Genomic DNA, 21,694 nt, shown 5'->3' with positions numbered 1-21,694 from the left:
GCCTGCCAATGCAAGAGACATGGGTTCGATACTTGGGTCAGGAAGACCCCCTGGAAAAGGAAACGGTAACTGACTCCAGGATTCTTGCCTGGGAAATCTCATGAACAAAAAAACTTGGAGGGCTACAGTTAATGGGGTAGCAAAGAGTCAGACACCACTTAGCAAGGAAGCAACAACAACAATTACAAAATGATATATATTTAATAATGTGTGTGATTATATACTTCTAAATAATATCATTAAGCACAGTACACCAGAATCACATTTATAATACCGATGAAACTATCATTAGTTTTGGAGACTGCATCTCTACATTTTGGATAGGGTTCGTCCTTCTTGGACCAAGATTTACTCGGCCTGGAGAGAACTGGGAGAAGAGTTAAAAGCTTATTGGCTTTGGCAAGTACTTTCATGTGTTTCTGCTTTCATGGAAAATGAGTTTTGATTTCTTTTCAGCCTATATGCATGGCAAAGGTAAGATGAAAAACAAAGCTAGGAACTTTGAACGAGCTCTAGTTTAGTTCGGGTATTTATATATTGCTTTGATTTGCTCTAGAGCTTTAAAAGATTTCTTTTCTAGAGTAGGGAAAACTAGTTTCAGCACTAAGCATTATTGAGCAGTGACAATGAAGAAAAGGGAACACAGTCTAGGATGAAATCTAGCTAATTTTATTTCTATTTCTGTGTTAGAAACTAGACCAGTTTCACCTGTTTTTTGCTTAATTTTAGAACTCTCACAGAGCTCTCTCATCACAGGCAAAAATAATGAATACAATCTAGTCTCATTGGTCTCTACAGAGTGTAGCTCAAACTTCACTAAGTTTTGGCCCACTATCAAGATCTGGATCTTCTCCCTGTTCCACCCCAGTCTTCCTCTGTGTCCCCTTTTAGAATTGGCTTACCTATATCCAATTTTGTTGGAGTTGGGCATTGAACAGGTTACTCCTAGTGTTATGCTGGCTTAGACTAACCACAATATTTTGCAACCCTGCCCATTTTCATACTTTTTCAGATTCTTTAAATTGGTACCTATACTATTGGTATTCACACTTGTATTTTGACATGTACCTCATCACTTTGCTCTAAAGAAAGATGCCTGGATGGTAAATAGCTTTAAAAGTTAGCGTAATTTCTGTATCAGAAATATGTGAATCCATTGAATAAAATAATCTTTAGTTTCTTAAAGATGTTTAAATTAAAAACACGAGTTTCTACAGTTGGAAAAAACATGTATGGTTAAAATGTTTGAAGCCCATCAATCTCTCAAACCACATAAACTAATGAGTTCCTTCTGTTTTCTTTGAATGAAATCACCATGAGTGGTTAGATGTTGATTTAACATAAAACAAATGGAAGTGGGTGTTTCCTTTGTCCTTTGTAGAATTTATTTTTAAAAACAATTAGCAAGTATTATGAATAAGTCAATGATTTTGCCATTACTTAAAGAATAATATAGATTGAATAGTTAAATTGATTGGATTGCAGGGAATGCATAACATACTCCAACTCTCCTTAGCTTGCTAACATCTGCAGACATTATTAAGCTTCTCATTTCATTTTTTTTCTTACCACAACACCTGTATTGTTATAAATTATGTTTTGAATTGTCATGAAGTGTCAGGCAAATTATGTTGTCTGGATATGTGTGTGTGTCATTTAAGTGTTCCTTTGTAACGCAGGTTTGTGGCTAACAGCTTAATCTTGAATATATCAATGCAATTAAAAAGCTCTGTTTCAATCCTTTGTGAATACAGAGAAGGATGAAGCATTATTATGTGTGAAGTGTAAGGAAAGAATTAAAAATTCCTTAATATTTAAAACATTACCTCCTAGAGAATGAATACATTTAGATATAATTTAAAAAACACCAAGCTTATTATATTCTTAGGAAAAAAAGCACTGAACCCTTTGAACTCTATAAAATACATATCCTATTGAATTAAAATTAAAAACCTGTATGAGGCATTTTCCACTCCCTATAGTTTTAACCCACTTCTGACAATGTCTTCCCCCTCCCATGCATCCTCCTTTTTTTATAGTCTCTTCAGGAACAGTGGAGAGTGACTCACTTATGTCCTGAACATCAAAGTACGTCAGACCTAAGAAATGTAGACAGTGAGTTCTTCCTGAGATTCTTTCTGAGAGAGTTAAATAAATAAGTAAATGGGCAAACATATGGGCAGCTTAAATCAGGCAAAATTTTCTACTGATTACTTACTAAACTTACTAAATAAAAACTTCAGTCCAAGTTTTGCCTCCCCAAAGAAAATAGGATTAGACTGATCTACGCACTCACTGGGAATCACGCCTGGATAAATGAAAAATCTTCAAAGATGAACAAAAGAAAGGGCTAAAATTTTTCAGTAAATGCAAATCTTTTATCTGTTTGAAATATTTTGGTTTATAATCGTGAATAAAATAATTTTAAGTTCCAAAGGAGACCATAATATAAATGACCTCTGAGGTCTGAGAGTTCTGTAACTTTACCTTCTTTTTGACTAAATTCTGACAGATGTAAAAACGAAATAAGGTTTCACACTAGTTCTGCATAACTGTGTTTTGTTCCTAGCCTTGTTTATATCCTGCATCAATAATATTTGAATTATGTTATGCAAATGGAAGTGTTTATGTAGTTTAAAGCACCAGTGCTCAAAGTGGCTCCTCTTATCTTTAATATTGGTGAGAATATTAAAACATCAATACATTGAGTAGAAAAAAAATTGAACATCAAGGATTCTTGTTTGAATCTGCGAAAATTAAAATGGAATCAACCAAGGCGGCATGTTTCAGTTATTTTACACATATGTACTTTTAACTTGATTTTTTACAAGTTGAGAGAAAACTTGACCAATAGTTGTACTTACTTTAGTACAACAAACATCTGGCTTTGTGACAAAATATAGGTATTTAGAGTCTTCATGTCTTTCGAAAAATCTGCTGTTGACATTTTAATAACACTGTTATTTGAAATGATTTCTGAAGTATGATGACTGGAGCATACCCACAGCAACAAACAGTATGTATTGTTTCTGAAAGCAAAGAATCTCAAGTTTCATTCTATTTTCTAGAGGTTTTTAAATCTTAGAATATCAGTTTTTCCTGAAAACCAATGCAAACATGCTTCTTTAATTGATGTCTGCATTCATTAGCATAAACAGTGATTTCGAAATACATCTGAAAATGTAGTCACTTTCAGTTCAGAAATTTTGTAATTAAAAAAAAAATCCAGGCTTGTTTTTATTCGTATGCAAAGGACACAACTAGATTTCAAACATTTTTCAAGCACGATTTTCTCCGTCGTGGTCTCTTCTCTTCAGGTTGGGTCCATCGTAGGCGCTGCCTGGCTGTTTGCTGACACTACCAACAGAGAGGTGCAAGGAAGTGTGGTCAGAGGACAAGAGCAAACGCAGTTTCAATGTAAGGAAATGAGGGAAACAGACCTAAATAGCGCGATGAGTGCACTTGCGAGAAAAGAGCCTTGTAGTCTCCTTTCCTTCCTTTGCTTATCCTGGTGGGTTTAATCAAAAACAAACAAAACGCTCTTGTGAAATATAGTCAACAAAGTCAAAGTTTGGCTAGCTCTCTGTAACTACAAAGAAAAAGTCATCTCAATTAAAAAAAAAAATGTAACTTTCATTAACAAGCCCGCCGGAAATCTCAGGTATCAAAGACGCATTAACCCTGGAGCGTCCCCCGCGCGCCGCAGCCGGACGGAGGCAGGCGAGGCGAACAGACGTTCTTTCTCCTCCGAACAGTCACACAAAAGGAGGGCCGCGGAAACTAAAAGTTTCGGGGCCTCCAGCTCGCTGCGCGGAGAAAAGAGAAAACCTGGAGACGGGGTGGGTAAAAGACGCATCCTGGGCGCCTCTCAGAAGTGCAGGCAAGAAAAGAGCTCCCGAGCCTGGAGGGAAGAGGGGAGGGGACCCCCGAGCTGCAGGCCAGCCCCCGGCGCCCCGCCCGGAGGCCGGAGCTTCGCGGTCTCTCAAATACCTTTCACCCCGTTCCAGAAATAAAATAAATGTTTTTAAAGTGCGTGTGTGTAGACAGGATGGACAGCGCGCGCCGGAGGAGCGCGCGGAGGATCGAGCGCGCAGTGAGTGGAGTTTGGGGAGGTGGGGGATCGGCAGGGAATGGGTGTGTGGATGCGGAGGGGCGGGGGGGGGGGGGGGACTGAATGCGGAGCCCCGGGACCGAGGGGAGGGCGAGTCGACGGGGAGGGGAAAGGAGGGGCGCTAGCCACCACTGGCCGCCTCCGGGGCGCGTTCCGCGTCCGTGCGCGCGCGTCCCTCGCCGCCGCCGCCGCCGCCCGGAGAGCCCTGCGGCCGCCGGGCCGGCGGAGCCGGGGCCGGCCAGTTTTCGGGCGGCTGCTGGGCCACCGCCGCCGCCACCCGAACCTCTCGAGCCCGTAAGTGTCCCCTTTCGCTCCCCTCCCCCGTGCTCGGGTGCACCATCGCCGCAGCTGCTCAAATGGAGTGGAAAATGGCTATTGGCCGGCAATGAGTTATAGATTATCTGCTCCACGTTTTGTACTTAGCAGCCTGTAATCTTCTTTTGAGTTTGCCTGAGCCCTTTGCTGGAAAAATCAGGAGGGAGAGATTTATCCTTTGTCGCTGTACACGCTAATATGTTTATATGATTAGCCGAACTCGCGGGGGTGGGGAGGTGGGGGTTTGGGGCGGAGGAGGAGGAGGCTGGAGGTGACTCCAGTTCAGACCTCGCGGAGAGTCTGTGTCAGGACTTCGTGCTCCCCCGTCTCGCTCCCTCTCGCTCCCTCTCACTCTCTCTCCCCTCACACACACACACACGCAGAGGTACCGGAGCGAAATCGGGAGCTTACCGGAGAATTCCTCGGGATCGTCGGAGTCTGGGGGCGGGGGGGGGGGGAACCTCTCCTCCGTTGCTGGCGTGACTCGTCCCTACACCTCCCCGCTTCCCCAAGCCCCAGTCCTCGCCTTCAGCCAGTCTTGGGGGGGCAGCGGTCACCGTTCCACCTCGGCCCAGGGACCCGCAATGTGAGGAGGGGCCGCTGCCGTCTCCCTCCCCAGGCCGCAGGGTCGGCTCGAGGGATGCCAGCCCGGCCGGCGCGGACGGCGGGCTGAGTGGCTTCGCCTGAGGAACTGAGTTGGCCTCGCGCCGCCGGCGTCTGCTCGCCCCTCCCGCGTCTGCCGCTCGGAGGGGACACTCAAGTCTGCGCACCTCTGTCGGGCTCTTTCCTCCGTCACCCCTCTCCCTCCGCTTCCCGAATTTCTGATCTTTCTGAAGGAGCGTGCGGTCTGGGGGCGCGCGCGCGCGTGTGCCAAAGACGCCTCTCGTGGAGCGGTGTGTGGGAAACTGCAGGAAAATGTTGACCTAACCCCAGGAGCCGCCCGGCGCTGGCTGCTCGGCTGGAGGAGGAGGCGGCGGCGGCGGCCAAGCAGGAGGACGAGCCGAGCCGCGGCGCTGTGTCCGGCCGGCGAGTCGCGGCGCTGCCTCCCGCGCGGACTCGGCGGCCGGCCTCGGCCCTCGCCGGCCCGGGTGGCCGCAGCCCTCTGCGCCTCTCCCCGCGCGGCCCCTGCGCCAGACGGCCCGCCCCCGGGGCGCGCTCGCAGACCGAGGTAAGAGCCGCGGGAGCGAACAATGTGCCTCTGTGCCGGGCTTCGGAGACCTGTTTGCTTTGCGCCTTCCGCACGGGGGTGGATGCTGGAGGTGTAGGGAGCCGAAGGTGAGTTGGGGCTGCGCTGTTAAAGTTCGGCGGGGCCAAGAGGGAGAACGGCGCGGGCTCGGGCCACTCGCCCCCGCCCCCACCTCCCCCTCCTCGGAAATCGAGCCGCAGAACTCCCCTTCCTGCCCAGCCTGCCGCCGCTTCGCCCTGCCAGTGTCGTGAAGTCCTCTTGGTTACAGCCTAGTTGCAGGGGGCCCCGGGGGGGACAGGGGAGTGTTTTTTGATTTACTGAGAGTCTGGGTCAGAAGGTGCCGTTCGCTCTTTCACAGCCTGTCTGGGGAGGCAGAAAGTGGGGCGCGCCCCCCGCCGGAGGCCCGGCGGGGAGCTCGCCCCTGTCCCCCCCGCCCCTCCTACTTGCAGATCCGTCCGGGGTTGTGAGTGGAGCCGGGAGGCCGAGCGCTGGGAGCGAGTTCGGGGCAAGTGGGCGGGGGATGAGGGGCCGATGGGCTGAGTTGTGGTGGGTGGTTGTTGCTTTTTGTCGGTGGTTAGGTGGTGTGGAGAGGCGAGGATGACAGCAAAGCGCCGCCAGATGTGGCCAGGCCGGCAAGGGGGCTGGCAACGATTAAGGGCGGCGGGGCCGGGCGGGCGGCGGGGCCGAGCACCCGGCGGGCCCCAGAGAGGCCAAGTGCCTCCCGCACCCGCAGTGAGAGGGCAGCAGCGGGCTGCGCTGGGCCTGCGGCCGAAGTTACGGGGTGTGGGCTTCTGGGCTTGGCGCAGGGGCTGCGAACTTCTGGAAGCCTGGTTTGTGGGACCAGGGTGCCGGGTGGGGAGCTGAGGGGGAAAAGGCGTGGGAGGGCCGCGAGGCAAGGGAGGACCCCCCCTCCCCAACTCTTAGCGCGCTTAAACGAGCGTGGGCTCTTGGCTTGGCTGGGGCCACCCGGCTCTCCTGCGGACGGGCGAGGGCGAGGGGAGCGACAGAAGCGCCTCAGCAGTGGGGAGGCACTCCTGCAAGACTCCTTCGCTAGGGATCTAGAAAGTTTGTTCCTTTCGCCAAACTACGGGGCTTGGGTTAGGAGAAATCGTTGGAAGCTTTATTTTGTGCCAAAGCGGCAATGACCGGCTGCTAAGGCACGGTTTTCTTTATCCCTAAATATTGTTTTAATCCCCTCCTCAGTCTGTCCTCTGAAAGCATAGTTGGAGGGACAAGCCCTGCGGTGTCCATCTCCTTTCCCCACCTTCTACGGACTCCTCCCCCTAACCCATCCTTTCCCCCTTCGCTGGCCCCCTCATTCCGTTCTTCCCGATGCAAACTGTTTTGTCTCAGATTCAGACCGAGGAAATGTTTTCCTCCTGTTTCTTGAAAGGTGTCAGGCTGCTTAGCAGCTTCTCCAAGCAGCCTGGGAGCGTCTGAGCCGCAGCCACCAACCATATGGTTCCCGTTACAAAGGCCAGGTTCTTAGGCACTCTCCTCTGCGCCCCGCCCCCAATTCTTAAATTTTCTTCTGCATTCTTTACACGATGTGTACTTCTCTCTTTCAGAGGCGTACATTAACGGACACGGTTGGTCCATTCATTTTCCTTGGCAATGTTTGTGTCTGGAACGGGCCCCACCGAGTTTGCTCTTTGCTCAACTCAAGAGTTACACACTGAGGAAAAGTCACATCCGTTTGGTAAATAATTGCCTGTTGGGATGTCTTTTATTAAATCAAGTTTGATCTTGGGCAGACCTTAAAAGATGGGCACCAAGGAGGCAATCTGCCTCCATGACAGAAAAATAGAATGGTTTGTGTGGTGTCTTTGGCAACATTCCCAGTTGTGATGGGACTCTTGACCTAGGTAAAGGGTAACTTTGTAACTTAAATTTAGTATCTTTGTAATACTTGAGAAACCCTTTATAAGAAAATATACTTCTGTTCAGGTGTGTTGTGGAACTTTTTGTAGTCCCTCGCCTCCACCCTCCGGTACGTTTATGCACGATAGAATGCTGCAGAACAAATGTTCTGTTGTTTAGTTTCTTCAGACATTCCGATTCTCTCCTTTTGTTGCTTGCTTCTAAAAGAGGTGCCATTTCACATCATTCTGCACAAATTGTTTGAATTAATGCAAGTGTGAATTCTTACCGTTTGAAGGGGACTATTAGCATATCAAAGGTTTCTTAGCTTCAGCTCAATTGAGAAAACTTCAGCCTGTCTTCCATTTGCTTCCAAGTGGAGGCCCAAAGGGCAATGAGAATTGTAAAGGGTAAAAATAGGGAGGTGGATTCAGGCTGTGTTTCTGAACTTTTACTGTTTTGTAATTATGTGAGCTAAAAACATTGTCTGTTGCTGTGGAGCCCTTGCAAATGGAAAGACAATTATTTTCTATTGATAAATGGTTTGTTCCTAGAAAAAGAGTGACCTTTTATTTTATGAGAGTCACTGTTGCCTGTCTTTTGGGGTCCCTTCAGTGGAAGAGAGAGTGAGAAAGCTTTTCCTGTTAACTTAATACTTTTCTAAGGTCTGCACTTTGTTATATTAGTAAAATGGCTGAGAAAGTCTTTTAATTAATGTATAAAGCGATAGAATCTTGTGATGAAAGGACACTCATTTGTATACTCAGGAAACTTTAATACACTTGCTAAATTTATAGGTTAAAAAAAGTCCGTGGAGAGGTTTGAGTATTAAAAACAACATAAACTTGGTTAATGCAACTTATGTTGCAAGTATAAGTTTGAAAAAGATTTCGAAGTGATACTCAGATTTTTCATGAATTGTATATGGAGATAATTGCTTAAATATTGATTTGTTTTGTCTCAAATTTTTGTATTTTATTGAATAATAAGCTCTGGAATCAGCTTAGAGATTTTTCTTCATATGTGTATAGAATATACTAATGGCTTTTTTTGCCCTTGCAGAGAAATATGTTCTCTGAATTTCTTTAAACAACTCAATATCTGTGAATAAAGAAATAAATAACAGGTACTTAGGTCATTTGGGTTATTTTATGGCAAGCAGATGGGCCAAGGGAGAACTATTATCTTCAACTTCTGGGGAAATATTGGTTTTATTTATTTAGCTTTAGATTTTCTAAAACCTCATTTTAGGATGAAAATGAATCTCAGGGATGGTTTGGAGATTTGTAAGCACATATCTCTTATAGTTCTACCTTTGATGGTTGGTTGATTTTTGAACATGAACTGATACCCCTTCATTAGAGGGGGCTTTTCTTTTTTTTTTTTTTTTAAAAAAAGGACGCATTCAGAAGTCCTTGTTTTCCTTTTAAAAGTGAAAATTAATAAAAAAGTTTCGGAGAGAAAAATAACCATTAATCACCTAATACTGTAAGTCTTCAGTGAAATAGGATGATAGTTTTTTTTTTCAGATTAAGATGAAAACTTTTTTAGTGGCATTCAAATTGTATATTATTACCCTGAAATCATTTTATGATAGTTTATTTATCTGATCTCTTCAGTTGTCTGAGAAGTACTTTCCAGGTAAAAAAGCCCACATTGATGTAATTGCTATTATTGCACTTAAGTTGCTGTTAACTAGCCTGCTTTGAATGCAGAGTGCTATAAAGAAAACACATTATCCTTTAAAGCTATTAGTGATAATCTAAAAATTGTCTTGAAAACATTGCTCTTCATTTTATATGAAGGTGAACCTGAATTCAGCAAATCTCTAAAGGTGTAAAATGCAGTGAAAAGATTTTTCAACATTTAGATGACAAAATTGGACTACTTAGAGAAAAATTAATGTGTTGTAGAAGCACTTCAGCTGCCATTTTCAATCACTGAGTTACTATGTGTTGGCAACAGAAAACAAATTTAGAAATGCAGATAGCTCTGGGAGCAGGTAGTTGGGAAAATCAGAATATTGAATCATGTGGGGTAGAACAAACCAATTACTTGAGGTTTGGACTTGAAGATTTCCAATAAATACAATTTTTCCAGGCTTTTGATTCTCTGCTTTATTAATGGACTAATATCAAAAACAGACAAGAAAACTTCCAGATGTTATAAAAACTAGTATACATATACAGATCTCACATGGAGTACTCTAAGTCTTAATTTAAGGCAAACAGTTGGGGTTTTTATTGCTACAGTTTTCACAATGAGCAGAAACGTTAACACCAAGCTTCTGGGCGTTTCCTTTCTTAGAATTAGCAAGAGGATCGCTTTAAAAGCCAGGTTTACTTAGGGTTAGAACTTTTGTTTGATCATTATTTGAGCTTTGTGTGTTTTATTAAAATTTTTAAAATAATATTTTGTCTTAAGTAATATAGGAATATGTGAGTTAAGACAAATGTTGGAAAGGTCAGAAGATCACTAGAAGCACACCATAATGATAAAATGTTATTGCTCTATTTTCTATCAAAATGTTTATTTGACCTAACTTTTGTGAATAAATACTCAATAACACTGAGTTTACTGACAAGTGTAGTATGAAATGAAGAGAGTTTTACAGTCATTTTTTCAAGGAATGAGCCGAACCCTACCTGGTAGAAATCTGTTCTCATGTTAATGAGAATCCATACCACTCGCACAGATTAACTGCACATAGATTAGTTTTGGAAATTTGAAGAATTTAGTGTCCTATAGGATTGCTATTTAAAAACAATAACTTTAGCTACTAGACCTGGAAAGGACTTAAAATCCTGTTTTGGTCGTATCAGTTACTAAGGTAATTTGTTTAAGTATTAGTTCACATTACCTTAACAGATAGAGGTTTTGTAACTATTTACAAGAAAGATGAAAGCATTTCTATTTTAAAGATAGACTAAAATCGTAGCTTCATTAAATCCTCTCTTATATAACACTAAATAGTCTGTAGCCCCACCCAAATATTCATCTCTTCAATAATTCTTGATTGAAGGTTGAAAGATTGAAAAGTATTTGATCATGTGGATTACTATAATTAGATTTAATGTTATCAGAAAAATTGAAACTGTTATTAAAATCTTTTTGCTACCTAAGATTGGTGAAGTAGTGGTGGTTATTATTTTTTAATGCTTTCAGAAAAAAGGTAAGGACATTTATTAATTTAGAGATAGTTACTACTTACTAGAATTATGGAATTAGAATATTAAAGTAATATCATTTTTCTTGACCTGATGTGATAACTTTTAAAGGAGTAACTACAACTAGGATCTGATTCCTAAATTTTATTCAAGACTTCAATGTTGTATGTTAAGTTTAATATATAGGTTTTGTGAAATATATGTTATGAATTATGAGGGCTTCCCTGATGGTTCAGATGGTAAAGAATCCACCTGCAGTGCAGGAAACCTGAGTTCCATCCCTGGGTTGGGAAGATCCCCTGGAGAAGGGAATAGCTTACCCACTCCAGTATTCTTGCTTGGAGAATTCCTTGGACAGGGAAGCCTGCTGGGTTACAGTTGATGGGGCGCCCATGGGGTCACAGGGTCAGACACAAATGAGCAACTGAGTAGGCATGCATGCATAAATTATGAAAATCCATTAAATGCTGTTTTGATGTAAGTAGGTATTTTTTAAGTGGATCCTGGTGTAATGTAAGAAAAAGTCCTAAATGACAAAAATTATTAAAAATTTTTTTAGGGTCATTTATCTGATGTATTAAATGTGGGCAATAATTTACACTTTCCAATAGATTCTTACCAACAGTTTTTTAAAAGCTATTTTTACCAGAAAAATTCTCGGATTTTGTAAATAAAAATTATCTTCCAAAAAAGGTAGAGCAAATGAAGAAACCGCTTAACATCTGCAAGTAAAGTGCAGCTTATAGCAAAATGCTATTGATTGCTTTGGAAGCACAGAGCAAGTTTAAATACAGTTTGTTTAATTACAACAAAAATGCAGTTTTATAAAGTAATATAGTTTGTCTTTGTAAAGGATTTTATGCATTGTGTGGTGGTAAGTAAAATCCCATCACAGTTGTATAAATTTGTTCAATTACCAGACGGCTAAAAGAAGAAAAAAAATCAATTTACTTTGAAAAGCAACAGAAATTAGATTACCTTGGTTAGTAGGAACTTGCCAGCACTGTCTAAATTGCTTAATGATATCAAAAGTTACCATGTTTCACAGTGTAAGAATATTGGCGCCTGTTTATATACACATACATCTTGTTTACTTGGGGACTTTCGTTATGGGAACATTTTTTCTGTTTGCTTTCCTTTATTTATTTATTTTTTTAAAATGGAAGCTATTCCATGACATTGTTGCTTTTCTGGATTTCTAGAATTTGTAATCCATTGATATTTCAACTCAATGTAGTGAAAAATCAGATGTAATTTTATGAATCAAAAGACACTTATCCATCAGTAGTAATAGCTAGGTTATTATCAGCCAAAGAAACACATAATTGAAATATTTAGTGACTCCAGAATTCCACTGAACTCTAAATCTTAAATTCTTGTAGCAGTAAAATGGCATGGGATTCATCCGAGCAGATAGCTAGGCACCTGTTTTATTACCACCTGGATTCATTGTGGCACCCAGATTTACTGAAGTGCAAGGACAGGCACAACTGCTCTTCACAGCCACCCGGTTGTTTTTAGGTCATGAAGTCAACTTCCTGGAATTTCTGGGGAAACCAGTTGAAAAGGGAGGACAAATGTCACTTTAAATAGAGATGTTTAAATCAGATTTCTGCCTGAGGGTAAAATTTAGGACTGTTTTAGCCCGGATGTAATGTCTCCCTCTACAGAGCACAGCATTAATCACGACCTGACAAGAAAACGTATGCTGAGCAAAACGGGCCCCTGTTGGACTTGCCATTGATTTTTTCCCAATCTGTGAGGAGTCCATTGTAAACATTAAAATTCACACCCAGAGATTACACCTTAATCTTTGAATTTCAATATTTCAAAATGAGTTCCTTAAGAAGCCTCCTTAAAGCTGAAAATTCTTTGGGAGACTTTTTAAAGGATAGTTTCAGTACTTTAATAAACATAGAAATACAAGATTAAAAAGCAGGCAGGTTAAACAGAAGTTAACTTCCTGAAATAATAACCAGATCTTAATTCTATTTTAAGATGCATGAAGTAACTGAATTTTTTTTCATCAGGTAGCTGTGAAAAGAAACAGGGATAAAAACAGTTTTTAAATTTGAGAGAGAGAAGTTGAAAAAATGGTTAACTTAAGACTCTGATCAGTTCAGTCACATATTACTTTGTTAGAACAAAACCAGATACAACCCTGTATCTTTTTCTGGATGAATAACAAAAACTTTAGCCATTGTAGTAGCAAAGAATAATGCATTGTGAGATATATAATAAAAGAGGAAGGATTTAATTTTGTTCTTTTAGTTACTAGATAATACTCTAACTCTTTTCTTGGTCAAATGTGTACAAACATGTAGGTACATAAACATACATTTTCCGTTTTGTTCCTTTGTATACATCAGTATTAATCGCCAGTTACTGGCTAAAAATTAACACAGAGGCAAGTTTAAAATGTAAAATGATTAAGATATCTGTTTTTAAACTGACTTTGAAAATGATATGACTTACTTGATCTCTGTTTTGTTCTCAAAGGTATTTCCTGCCTTTAGACCATTAAATTCTTGTGCTATGCACACTTTGCCTCATTTTGTAGGTGATTTTGCATCAGTCCACACCCTAAACAGATTATTGCACTGGATTTAGGTGACAGAATAATCTAACCCCAATTACTGTCAAAGATGGCTCTTGGCTGTCGGGGGCGGTCTACGTGACCTTGCATTTGACTCATGCTTTCTCTAGTAGAGGATAGTAAGTAGGGTCTATCTGTAGAGAGAGGAAAAAGAGAATTCTTTCTAGTTAGTTTATAAAGTGAGCTTTAATCATTTATTCTTAAAATTAAATACTGTGACATCATTTCTTCACATAATGGGTAAGTTTACAAGATTTTCAATAAGGTCTTTAGTTGATAGATTATTTCTGTTTTATGTAGATTATATTTACTTAGTTGTCAACTACAAGTTACTACATTAAAAAAAAATCATGTTGAAAACTATTTTTCCTGTGTCTTTACTTCGAAGCAAGGATTTCTTCTTGGAATTTTATTTCTTTATTCCACTGGTAGCTTCCTTGCAGAAATTTTATTCCTGTGCTTTAAAAGTCTAACATTTTTTACTGTTTAGTATTGTTGTTATTGATTAGGTATTACAGAACGCATTTTTTACATAGCATTTTCTTCACTCATCTTAACCTCAGGATGCTTACGGTGTATTTTAAATCTTAAAATTCTTGACTTTTCTATGGTTTAAAATGTTCAAGGCAGCTTGGGAATTGTTAATTTTGATGAGGTAAGCTTTTGTACTTATATCCCAGTGATTGCACATATTTTCATGGAAATTGATAAAGTAGTGTATTGAATGAAGCATTGATCCATTTTATATATCTTGTTCCATTTTGAAAAAGATGGGCGTAATCCTAAAACACTTGATTTTGCTTCATATGCATCAGCAAATAAAAATTATACTAAATTTACAATATCCTTGATATTTTCACCTTCACTAAGGACACAGTTGTTTTTGTCCTTTTCCAAGTTCTGCTGCTTGTGTGAAAGATTTTTACTGCTTAGGTGCTTTTTCTTGACAGTGCTCTCGATGAGCTTTATTATGGGGACGGCCCCTCCCTTTGTTTTGGAACCCACTTTTTATATTGCCTTTGATTTTAAACTAGGTCTGCAGTCTGAATATTTAAAAATATAAGTGAAACAAAATTTTATTTCTTCCTCTTAAGCAAAAATCTCACTAAAAATTCTGCTTATTATAAGTTGCTTTTCCTATTAACCTTATTTTCTTTTTTAATTGGAAAAAAGAAATATAATTGATATCTGTATATTTCTGTATGTTTTAGCATGAAAATTAGCATATCTTTCATCATATTATGTTTAATAATCTTAGTTTAAAAAAATCACTTTTGATAAGCTTTTGTCAATTCATTTATAGGTAAGTCAAACAATTTGCATCAAATTTACAATCACTGCTTATACCTTATAAAGGTGTGGTATGCCAAAAATCTTAAAGGAGAGAGGAATCAAAAAGAAACATTTTTTTCACAATACCTTGCCCCAAGACTTTGAAATGGTTTTTAACTTGGCTTTTTTTTTTTCTTCATTGACGAGGATCCATCTTATCTCTGTATACCTGGGCAAAGGAACATGGCAGAAAAGGAGAATGTGTAAACAGAAATCTAAAACAGATTCTAAAAAAGATATTATGGAGAGATAAAGAACATTTTTGGAAAGCAATTGAATTTCTTTATTTGTACTGAATTAATGAAAATACATTTAGTTTTCAAAAGTAAATATTCTCTGGGTTAAATTTACGAGTTATTCTAAATAAAAAGAAAATGTATTTGTTAACTGTAGTCATTTAAATATGATTTTTTATCTTTGACTGTGAATCAGTCCTAAGAAGCCACTTTTGATTGCTTTCTTTGCATTCAGTAGGTGCACCAGGTAGGTCTTGAGCAGCTTTGGTTTGGGTGAATTGCCAGTTTCACACTGGTGCTGTAAGCAAGGTAATGCTTTCTCTTCCTTGAAATACACTGTGAGAGTACCTCTGGGTGAAATGTGAAAAGTTTGTGTATCCTGCCGGCCCTAACTATGTTCTTAACCAAGTTGATGGGCAAGAATGATCATACTGAACCACAGATTTTCAGGAGCAGTTATTTATCAAGTAATGGGTAAGGAGGAGGAACAATGCTAGATAATAGTATTTTTATACAATTATGTCCTGCATCTTTACCACACAATTGCCTGTATGTTTCAAATATTTTTGCTAACCTTTGTTATTACCTGTAGAGGGAGCTTGCATATGAGATAAAATAATCAAGGCAGTATAAATTGATCATTTCCCTTTTATTAACATTATTTTTGTTTGAGAAAAATTGTTCTAAGGAAAATAAAGCATTTTGAGATTAGCCAAATTCTAGTGAAATTTACAGTAATAAATGCCAGGTTTTTATAATTTTCTGTATTTACAGATTACAGATACACTTTTTACTTTTTCTTAATTAGTAAAATTTCCTAGAAAGATAATGAAGATAGTGAATCATGTTCATCTTGAGATTCTGCTTCTTTGAAATGATTGACCAAAGTTCTGGGAGGATGGCTGCAGACATCTTCTGCTTTAATACCTAATTGTTAAAAGAGATTCAAAAATTTTAGATAATTTTCCAGATTATGCAAAATATAAAACAATCAGTTAATGATAAGGAGTAAATTACATTCCTCTATATTAGTAGATCAGATTAGATTTGTTGCATGTGTTGTTTTCTAAAACCAAAATGATGACCTGGATTAGTGATTTTTACTTGCAAAGATGGACTGATTTGTGCACTGACACTTAAAACGGGTAAACTACTAATAAGGACCTTTTATTAAGTAGGTTAGAAAACTGCTGTCTAGCTTGGTAAAATATAAATGCAGATATGAAAGACTGCTTAATTAGAAACAGGATGTTGTTTGTGAACCCCGTGTCAACTAAATTTCTAAAAAATTATTAACCAGATACTCAGAAATACTAGAGAGTTTTGCAAGCAGGTGTTTTGATAATCTAAATGGAAAGCCTGTAGGAGCATTTGGATCAAATTTTTAGTGAGCAGATTTTTCAAATTACCTGCATATATTTAATTGTGCCAGGAAATTTAAGGATAGGATATCATGTTAAATTCTACTAAAAATGAATCACTTTAATTTTACATTTTGGTATGGTAGAATTATTAGAATTTGCTTGTTAGGAGGAGGAAAGGTTATCTACTTAAGAATACTTGAAAAGAGATATAATAGTTCATTTTTTCCTTAGTTTACCAAGGGATGAGATGAGAAAAATATTTATTTCGTGTTTTAAGAGACTGTTTCTGGATGAAATTTACTGTTGTGGGTTTATTATATTATTAGCTAATCTTTACTAATGTGAAAAGTTGAGTTATTCACTATTATACTGAATGCCTCTCTAAGTATGAAAACTGTTGTCTAATAAGGAGATTTATGGTAGTGGCATGGGCTTTTGTATAAGTATTACCTTCTCAGCATGGTCATGTATTATCTTAACAAGTCTGTGCTACATTGATGCAGAACATATCAGGGTAAGAATATTAGCAACAGCAATTATGTTTCAATAGGATTACATGCTATGTTTTACAAAAATATCCACACGGTCCTTTCCATAAAATTATGAATAGATATCCTGTACTGCCAACTTTGCTTCATCGCCTTGAATAATATACAAAGAGATTTCTTATCATACCATATCATAGTTGGTGCTAAATATGATAGGCACTGGAATATAGAATCTGATATTATAGTTCATTACTCTTTTCCCTTAAATGCCACACCTCCCTTCACAGTGAGCTAAGGGTTACTAGAGAAAATTCATTCCAGGAAAATTATTACGTGAGGAACAGTAACTGTCACAGAGTACATAACTTCTGTGAGGTTATTGAAAGGCACAGCTAGGGTAAGTTCTACCCGTTTTGTCTTTAATCTAAAGGTAGACTACTGAGCGACTTTTAAAATAATGAAATTTGAATTAATTGTGAAGAAAGTGTGCTAGTGAAAAGTTAAATTATTGCTGTAGAAAGATTATTGTTATTTTATTATATTGAGGATGTTTATGATGAGAAAATTAATTGGCAGCTGCTTTTCCATTTAAAATAACCCTGGCATTCTTGGTAAATAACCAAAGAAATTTATATTAAGCATTCAGGAATGAACAATAAAAAAGAATATGATTTATGATAAGACATCATGTCATTTGTATTAATGTTGAATATAAATTGTTTCTGCATCTATATGAGCAGATTGCTTTTTTAAATAAGATACGAGTAGACTACAATATAAAGAAAAATTCTCCAGATAATAGTAATAGTGTTATGAATGTATATTTGAAATAATAAAAATAGAAATTCTGATTTAAAAAAAAGACGATATATTTTATACTGTTTGAACTGAGAGTTAAATATTTTAACGTTTAACATCTTAAACACATTAACAAAGCTATATCTAAGTAATAAAAGTCAAAGTAAACTCTAAATAATATTTATTCAAAATTTTATATATACCTATTTGAAGAATCTGGAAATGCAAAACTGTGAGCTGCATGTTTTAATAACTATTGCAGAAAATAATTTTAAAATATATTTTAAATTGCCTTATTACAAGAATTTAAAAACTATAGCTTTCATTTTAATTGTAAAAATGAACAGTGTCTTTTTGCCTTTACGTTTCAAAGGCATTTCTGATTGTCTATTTGGTAGATTAATTCAAATTGAAATCTAACAGATGTTTAAAAAGTTCATTATGTACACTTTTTATGGTATGATTTTGTGACATCCTAATATTGCTAATTCAAAGGTCTATTAAAGAGTGAAAATGTTTAAGACCTTAGAATATAAAATTTCTATTCATTTTAATAAACAAGTTATAAGATATTAGGTATTTTTAATAAAAAGTATGCTATTTTTATCAACAAAGATATTACAAATTACTAATAATTTAGATTTAATTGTATTACCTTATAAATGTCTAACACCTAAGCAAATACTTGAAATTAAAAAATACTGATGGTTTTTACTTATGGACAATTTTGTCTCTTAAATTTGGTTTTCATATTTCAATGTAAATGTGATCATTAATCATATGAATGATTTATATTTGTTTTAATAGATACCTTTTTTTAAAAAGATATCTTCTGTCTTAAAAGGTATCTATTGTCATTTAATGAAATCAATTAGAAGAAGGAAAAGAAAACCCATTGAATCATTGAATTTTTGTGTAATTAAAAAAAAAACTTTTTTATTTAATGCTCTTTTAACCAGTTTATGGATTCAAGAGGCATTTTGTTTTGACCAAATGTAAGTCAAAGCAGAAAGGTAGTTATTATTACTCATTTGAGTGGCCCTAAGTAAAAAGTTGATTTAGGTTGGGAAAAGGCTTAGCCCTGCATTTTACTATTTGTTAGAGCATCATAACAAATGTTTTGTTATCTCTTAGAGTAATTAATTAATCAGGCCCACAATACCTGGTATAAAAATAAATACTGGATCCTTGAAATTAACTTGAATTACACTTCAAAAAAGTCTTTGTTTTAACTCTTTGCTATGTGGGATTCGCTTAACAGCTGCAGCACACTAATATATTTAAAAACACAGTTCTCAAAGCACTTTTCTGTCTTTATAATCTATATAGGAATTTATGGTTGAATAGTGCTTATAAAATATTTTGTAGAATTGTGGTGATGTAGAATTATAATAAACTTGATGGTCAATCATAACTTTTATGCTTGGCTGTTTTAATAATGTAGGTGCTCTCCCTCTGCCCGGCGTCTCCCATTTTTTTTTTTTTTATTTTTAAATTTTTTTTGTGTTGTGTTACTAATATATTAAGTACTTAAGTTCTTTAGACATTTCAGCCTGGAAACCTATAATTGATTTCATTAAATGAGAATAGATATCTTTTAAGACAGTTATTATTCAGTTAATAGTATTATATAATTAAAAAACACAGGAACAAATTTTTAGTATCTTCAAATTCACATTTTCTAGAGTTGAATTTTTAAAAAACATTTAGAATTTATTTTTAACAGTATAAGAATATCCTTTAAAGAAATTAGAGAATAAGAATTAGAGCTCTTTAGAACAGTACTAAATTGAAAACTCTGTACTACAACTATTGCTTAAGTATTTTAAGAATATTGAGAATCATACACTAATAGCTTCATTCTCTATATTGCCTGTTAATTCTGTGAAAACCAAGAAGAGCCTATCAAGAGGGTTGCAATTAGCTCACCAAGTGTTAAGTTTTAATTGGAAATAAGCTAAAATATAGTTTTAATTTGTTAGCTTACTTTATTAAAGCTGATTTTGCCTGTTTTTTAAAGAGTAAGTTATCACAGATCTTATTTATATTTATAAAATTGATGATAATGTCAGGTATTTTTTGCATTCTTCTTAAGAATGTCATTTTGATATTTTGTGTATTGTTTTTGTATTTTTGGCATTCCCTCTGATTGTTTTCTTCAGGCATTGTTTTAATAATTTGATGTCATTCATTTCTGAATTTATGGCTGAGGGTCTTATTTCTCCTTTAAAAAAATTAAATCATGTTTTTCATTTGACTTCCCAAGGAAGCTGCTGTTTGAACTCCTAAAGAGAGCTAAGATAAAAATTTAGTGATTAGTAATCAATGTTTTTTGTTTTATTTAATGTGAAATAGTTTTTGTTTTATTTAATATGAAATCTCATTATTTGTTGGTGGCCTTCAAAGTGTTTCCATATGACAATATATGTTGAGTCCTCATAATTTGTTATACTTTGATGCTTGTCATTCAACTCTTGTAAAACATTCTTTTAATGTTAGTTCTGACAATTCATTGTAACATAGGAGGGATCTTTTTATACTTTGCATACTTTTATTCAATCTACAAAATAAAAACTCTGTTTCATATATTTTTTTCTCAAAGAAAATAAGTTTTTCATTGAAGCATCGTAAACGACTGTTTGAGGAATGCATATGTACTGCCATCCTATAATTAAATTTGTGTTATGAATAAAATTATTTAAAAGAAAAAAAAGTAGTTTGTGTATAAAAAGGATTGATATGGGCAGCTACATGGCACAGTTGGTGCCTTTGATTGGCCTGCCGTCCTACTTTATTCAGATTTGTTTTAGCCAAAATATGGTAAGGAAAGTATATGTATTATATCTTTGCCAGGATTTAACATTGTCTTAATCTTATTTTTTGGCTGAAAATTAGGCTGTATTATCTAAACTTATAAATTATTGTATTATGCATAAGACAAGTTTCTGCTGATTTTCTCTTTATCTTTTCTCTTAGAATTTATCACTTTGCTAAACTTTGTGGCACTTTTACTGTTTTAACTTGTTGACATTAATTTTTATTTATTGCATGAAAGAGATCTAAAAAGAGTAGAAAGTTTATGCAGCCCTGTATAAGGATAGGCTTTTAGATAGGGAGCTATAACAGGATCAATAATTAGAAAGTCAAACTAAAACTATTAGAAAGAATTCCAGGAAACAGTATGTAGTTTTAGCTACATAGTTAACTTTTTCATTAACACTGCTAATGAATATTAACTTTTGGACAGTATCAACTAGACCATTCAGAATTTTTAAAGCTCCACTTGTCTGTTTGAACATTCATTCCTTAATTACCAAATTGACTTTTTAATGCTGTACTCTTAAAGCTTTAATATTTTACATCATTGTAACATACAATCAAAAATTGATGAAATTTGTTTGACATCTAGGTTAAAATTGTTTGAAATCACCTATTATGATGGTATAGAAACTGCTGATTTTTTTGCCTCTATTGCAACAATTATGAATAGATTGAAAATTATTTTTACAAACGATTCAGTGGAAATTAGAAGCTCCCTATCTTCAGTAGTGAAATTCCTTTATATGTACTTTGAATTTTATTGATTCTATGCAAGCACAACGGGTGAAGAAGTTGAATAATAATAAATCTAGAACAGCAGAGTTTTTGATTTAATGTGTGTATAATATATTAAATTGTAAAAAATTGAAAATTGTTCTAGTGTGTGTGTGTGTGTGTACCTGTTTGCGACATAATAATCATAAACTTATCTTTGTCTTTCACCATATGATACAAATACCTAATGGTGTATTTGGTTGTTTAGCTGAAAGGCCAATGTTTCCATTTTTGGAATTAGCTTATATTCCAGATGGTTAATCTAATTAAAACTCCTTACACAAACTTTTAATGTAAAGGGACATTTGTAGGGTACAAATAAGATCATAAAGTTAAACTTGAAAGAAGTAAATCTTAGTTTCGAGGTCAACCTTGTCACCATTCTCTGTTGTGCAATTTATAGGTTTCTCAAAGTCAGAAGATGTCACTAATCCAGCGCGATCCATCTTTGGACATTATCCTACAACTTACTCCCAATTTTGATAAGTTAAATTGTATTATGATACACAGTAGTGGCCAATTTTTACTATAATAAATAATTTTTGAGAGTTTAATTAAAATGAAAGTCATACCTAAATTGTCCATTGAAAAATAGGATGTTTCATATACAGGTATGTTCTCAAAGTACAGTTTCTCTTCTGAATTTC

General features: G+C 37.0%; 1 protein-coding gene and 1 long non-coding RNA gene across 14 annotated transcripts in view; one reads left to right on the top strand and one right to left on the bottom strand.

Moving 5' to 3' along the window:
* Positions 1-21,694, top strand: part of ADGRL2 (adhesion G protein-coupled receptor L2) — a 296,333-nt gene that overhangs the window by 91,500 nt on the left and 183,139 nt on the right. For 3 of the 13 annotated variants that reach the window (XM_043460877.1, XM_043460872.1, XM_043460875.1), the window contains exon 1: positions 3,702-3,839. The exons of 1 other annotated variant lie outside the window; for it this stretch is intronic. The gene's annotated coding sequence lies outside the window, so the exon portion shown is untranslated. Of the gene's footprint in view, positions 1-3,701; positions 3,840-4,269; positions 4,406-5,423; positions 5,595-5,684; positions 5,702-7,180; positions 7,312-21,694 lie in introns of those variants that run through there. 9 more of the 13 variants (XM_043460871.1, XM_043460874.1, XM_043460868.1 and 6 more) reach the window with 8 other exon arrangements.
* LOC122436783 lies at positions 2,656-4,947 on the bottom strand. The gene is made up of 2 exons (XR_006268120.1): positions 4,838-4,947; positions 2,656-3,357 (listed from the first exon to the last, which is right to left on the bottom strand). It is a non-coding gene; the product is annotated as an uncharacterized LOC122436783 (long non-coding RNA).

Source organism: Cervus canadensis, chromosome 2 (genome assembly GCF_019320065.1).
Source record: "Cervus canadensis isolate Bull #8, Minnesota chromosome 2, ASM1932006v1, whole genome shotgun sequence".
NCBI classification, from domain to species: domain Eukaryota; kingdom Metazoa; phylum Chordata; class Mammalia; order Artiodactyla; family Cervidae; genus Cervus; species Cervus canadensis.
This window is presented reverse-complemented; position numbering and strand designations above follow the sequence as displayed.